Source organism: Eriocheir sinensis, unplaced genomic scaffold (genome assembly GCF_024679095.1).
Source record: "Eriocheir sinensis breed Jianghai 21 unplaced genomic scaffold, ASM2467909v1 Scaffold1302, whole genome shotgun sequence".
Classification (NCBI taxonomy): domain Eukaryota; kingdom Metazoa; phylum Arthropoda; class Malacostraca; order Decapoda; family Varunidae; genus Eriocheir; species Eriocheir sinensis.
Window position 1 is genome coordinate 48,643 of NW_026110632.1, and position 5,430 is coordinate 54,072.

General features: G+C 43.4%; 1 long non-coding RNA gene across 1 annotated transcript; it reads right to left on the reverse strand.

Moving 5' to 3' along the window:
- Positions 1-705: 705 nt before the first annotated feature.
- On the reverse strand, positions 706-2,740 carry LOC126989803 (uncharacterized). The gene is made up of 3 exons (XR_007743725.1): positions 2,631-2,740; positions 1,544-1,765; positions 706-1,308 (listed from the first exon to the last, which is right to left on the reverse strand). It is a non-coding gene; the product is annotated as an uncharacterized LOC126989803 (long non-coding RNA).
- Between the last annotated feature and the right edge of the window lie 2,690 nt (positions 2,741-5,430).

Below are 5,430 nucleotides of genomic sequence, written 5' to 3' on the forward strand. Positions count from 1 at the left end.
ATACCGGCAAATAACGGAACTATGGCATAAAGGATTTCGTTTATCAGGCCAATATAAGGCCGATATAAATATTCTGCAATCGGGCCATAAGAGGCAAATGTACATCGGGCCAGTACTAAATAGCCTACATTACGTCTTTTTGTTGTAGTTCGAGGATTTTGTTTATCGGGCCAATATAAAGCCGATATAAATATTCTGCAATCGGGCCATAAGAGGCAAATGTACATCGGGCCAGTACCTTGCAGGTCCCTATATTGAAGGTGTGTGTGAGTGTTTTGTGTTCAACTAAGTCTGTTTCTTGAGAAGGCTGCACCAGGACTTGTCTGTCACCACTGCCTTAATTCACTACACTAATAACCTTGTACTACATACTGTAACCTCATCCTGGGCTTCTCTTTATAATTATGCACTTTTGTGTGTGTGTGTGTGTGTGTGAAATAATAGACAGTAAGTAAGGATAAGAAAAAACAATGGAGGAAAAATCACCCGTTAACAAAAGGTGGCAGGCAGGTGTTGACTCTTGCTTTAAACTTATCAATATCAACAAGAGATTCTAATATGGCTGCCCCTCTAACTGTGTCTCCCTCGTCTTAGCCAGCAACCCCGAGCAGCAGCCGTCCCCCCTGATGGTGCACTCCTCTCATCCGATGTGGGGTGCTGGTGTTGAACACTGCCCCCTCCCCCAACCCTACTGCAAGGGGAATTTCTCAGGGTGAGTGTGTGTGTGTGACTGATTTTTATTTTTCTATTTTTTATTTATTTTCTTCCCAGCCTATTGTGCCAGTAGGCCATACAATGGAATGTCTTAATTTTGTATCTGCTGTATCTACCCATTTATAAAATATCCTTGACACAGTTGAAAGAGATACATTAAATCTGTAGGCCAAATCCTGGAAGCATGTGTTTAAACGAAGATGCATCAGAAACATAACAAATTCTTGAAACGGGGATAGCTTTGAATTAATTGAATGGGTAATATTAAGGCAAACATAATAAAAAATGCACATCAGTACAGCATAGTTTGGCAGCCCTGTATAAAAAGGACTTTTTCATCATCATTACTGAGGTTGAGGTTATTGTAGTCACCTACTGTAGAACGGAGTTCATACACCTCTGTTCGTAACTGGTTCAAGTCCTCATCCTGCTGATCAAACATGGTCGTCTCCATTAGGGTGAGGTCTCTTTGGCAGCCGACAGTTGCAACTGTTACTGTTTCTGTCTGGCAGGCAGCTGGTCTAGACACAATGGTTTGCTTCTCTGTCTGAAATGTCTGGCCGATGGCTAGTAGGGACAACTGTTCCTGTTGTTCTGAAAGGTGTAAGAAGATTGTGAGAAGATAGTAATACACTCCCATGACAACTTTGACCCGTGAAAATTCATACCCATTTTAGAAGAGGTTTCTTAACTTACACCAACAAAAAGGATGAGACTACATTTTATGGTGATATGAATGTTTTTTGTTATGAAAAGGTCTGTATTTCCATAAAAAAAAAAACATGGAACGGGCTACTTGTTGATGGCATATATCAACATAACCACTTACCAACATGAACTTCGTCATGGCAAGGTTGAGTGTATTCCTGTATGTCCATGAGTGTCTGCGCTGCCATAAACATCTCCTTATCCTTCTTCAACTTTCTCTCCTGGATCCTTTGATGCCGAGCACAACTGATGGCGACCAATTCCTGGGACACTTTACGATGACCAAGGTTCTGTGTTGGGGCCCAGTCTGGATTACTAGTATCCTCAAGGACTGCTGGCCGTCCTGAAGTAACAAATAGAATGCAGGGTTAATAATGAGTTTACCTCAGCAGTCACTTTCTAAGACAACATTTATTTTTTCCAGACTAAAGGTCATGCTTTTTCTGGTGAGCATTGTTTTAAATCCATAAACCAAAAATTACCTATATAAAATTCAATCTAGTAACTATTGAGTTGAGCTCCGCGCCTCCAATATACGATATTGCGCCTCCTTATTACAGTTATGGGACTAAATCCATGTCCCTGAACCATAATATGATAGAGCTAGTTCTTAAAATTAAAGAGAAGAGAAAGGCCTAATAATGGATTTAGTCCCTTATGATAGGAAGGTGTAATGTCATCTTTTGGAGCTGCGGAGCTCAACTCAACAATTGCCTTTAATCTTCAGGTGTGCCAGACAACATAACAGTGAAATTCAGTTCAAAACGAAACCTAACCAATATGAAGTCCTTGTTATTGACTAAGATACATAACAATGACTGACTGTTGAAAAGGGAAGCAGGAAAAAAAATATTTGCAATATAAGCCATATAATATAAAATTTTGCAGCCCTGCATGGCACAATATGAACAGTAAGAGAGCACACTGTCATAAAGTTAGGGTTAGAGTCGGTGAAGTTTGATTTGACATGGTTAGTTTACCTGTACAAGATGCCGTTAATAGGTACAGAGAATATAATTGTTCATAGTATAAGGAATTCCTTCAAGGAACAATGATCAGATATCTGGTCTGTGTCTTTTTAGTGCAGGTGGTAGTGGTGGCGCCGCTGGTGAGTTACTGAATCCTGTGCCACTTTTGTGTGTCTCTCGGTTAAATTATTGACTTTATTCGAATGTTGTGCCTTAAATAGGAAATAAATATATACTTACCACTCAAAAAATGATCACTGCACACGAGGAGATGCCTTTTTCCAGCCTCGGATAAGTCAGCTCTTGCCAGACTTGCCAGCCACTTCCCTCGCCGTTCTCTTGTTATTTTCTATTTCTTAGATCCATATTTATTGTATATTGCGGGTGTCGTGCCCGGAAATTCGGGACACTAAATGTTGTAAAAAAAAAAAGGGAATTCACCTAGGGATATCTGAGGAGAACAAGGGGGACTCACCCTGGGGGTAGTTTTGCTGCCACCGCCCAGAGATCTACCGATGAACTATGTCGCCGGTAGCTCACTGGGAACCTTAAGAGTATATGTATATAAAGGACTAAGGATTTAATGAGGGATTAAAATGACCCAGAGCGAGACTCTGATTCCTTGGGCAGGGTAGCGAGGTGAGCGGGGCAGGCTCGGGGGCGGTAAATGGTTAGTTTAACTCACAGCCGGCCGGACAAATCTCACATCGGGGAGTGACAAGAAATAAAGGCCTATATATAGGAGTGCTTACATTTATTCCTGTGACTTAGTTTAGAAGGCAATACATAGGCGCCGCATACCTGACGACACGGTTTATAATTAATTCCTCATTGAAGGCACGATTTTCCCGAAACTGACGGAAATGGGCGAATGGACACACGACTGATTTCTAGTTTTCTCCTCTCACTATGGTAACCAGAATAAGGCTGAGGATTCTCCACGAAATCTTTACCCTTGGGCGGGTGTACAATTATTGTAAAAACCAGGTACATATGATGTATGAAAGAGACTCAGAGAGGGGGAACGTTACATTTCCGGGAAAAACCTATACACGACGAGAACCATCTCCGTCGTAAAGACACAAACATACAGCCTCTTAATTCACTAACACTTCTTACACTACAGGTAAAGCACAGATTACTGGCCTAAATACTCCCAAAAATACTTCCCGCAATAGGGGGTGCAGGAGGGAATTGTAAGGGGGACTCGATTCCCCGTTTCCTACCCCTGGTATGGCTCCAAGAACGCATACAGGGCTCTCTCCTACAACTCCTACTGCGGAGAGAATAGGAATATTGAGTTTAACAACTAAAAGAACACATCGGGGTGGATACACGGGTTCGTGTAGCTGTGTGTGGTGGGTGTGTGTGTGTGTGGCAGAGACTGGGACGCCCGACCTGTGAGTAAGAGGAAGATGAGTGGGCGAAAGATCAAGCTTATTTCATTTACTGGGATCAGAAATGCATTTATAGGATAATTAAAGCAGATTGGCTAAAGGGGAGACGGTAATTAACCCTTGGGGAGCACTTTAGGGGGAAAAATGGGATGGAGGAGGGAAAAATCACGGAGTACAATACCTGTGAGTAGGAGGAAGATGAGTGGGCGAAAGATGCCCTCAAACGACGCTCCCCTCGTTTTATACCAGCCCTGCGGCGGCCCCGTAGGGGAGGGAAGAGGGGCCAAGTAGCGGATTAATAATCTATCACGTTTTAATTCAAAATGAAGAGAAGTCTAGGGTAGTTTATACATGGGCATGGTCTCTTAACGTGTAAGGTGACGAAATTTCATGTGGAGCAGCGGAAAAAATCTATGTAAGGGTGGATGATTTTAACTGATAGGGGATTTTAACAAGCAAGGGCTGGTAACAATTCCGAGGTGCGTGCGCTGGTAGGGAGAAGGGGGGAAAGGGAGGGGTGACCGACGCTATGTTCCCGGGCGGGAAAATACTTGGCGTGGTATTGCGTCATATGGTGTAATTGTAGTTTGAGGGGGGGGGGGGATGTATTCTGTTATGGGTTGTGATCAAGAATACCTACTACATTCTTACATATCTATGATGGCCTTACAGTGACTTATAATTACTTACAACTACTTGTAATCACTTATAATGACTTAAACTACGTCTTGTCCTTGTACTTCTAAGGTTCTTCTCCTGCCTTCACATCCCGGCATTACACTGGTAATCGGAAGAAAAACTTTTCCGGGAACTTTGTCCGCTTGTCTGCGCACCCAATAACACCACAGAATGCTGGCATCTTGGCAAATTCACTGTCTTTCGTATGATTACCAAAGTACCTCGCACGTCAGCTGATACGGGCTCGGTCCCACACAACGCTGCTGCCGCCACGGAGAGGGTGTGACATCACGTGCAAGTAACCTATGGCTCACCAAAAGCTAGCTTCTGTTCATTAAACTCTTGTAACACGTCCAGTCTATTAGACTGTGGCCTTGATGAGACTGTGAAATATCCCTTGTGAGTCTGTAATAACAGCTGGAACCCTGTGGGAGAGATCACAGCCAATAATTTTGGACACAATTAAGGGCCACAGCTTCCTTCATCATGCCTGGACCTGAGGTGAACGATTGTTTCAGTACGTCCTCGTACCTGTGCCTCTCTCACAATGGTTTCCATAGACAGTACAAAGGGAGGGCGGTTATGACAGCAAGACGCACACAATGGCAGTGTGTGTGTCTTGCTGTCATAACCGATGGTTTCCTCCCAAGACGACTGACTGTTAGCACGCCTCTGTCTGTCTTCTCAGCGGCCTTGCAGTTAAATTATACACTTTGTATCCCCTCTGTGGCATGTTGCTACAGCCGAATGCTAGGCAGCAAGGCATTGTTACATTAAAAAGCAGCCGAATCCGCTTCCAAAATAGGTAAAATTATGCTTTTAATACCTCAGTTCAAAGTCGGTGCGGTGCTCGAAGGGCTAAAAATGGCGCCCAGCAGCCTTATACACAGGGCCGCCTATGTCGGGACTCTCTCTATAAAGGGACTCTATAGGGGCCGCTTTCACAGTCGTTTTGTTTGTTTTGA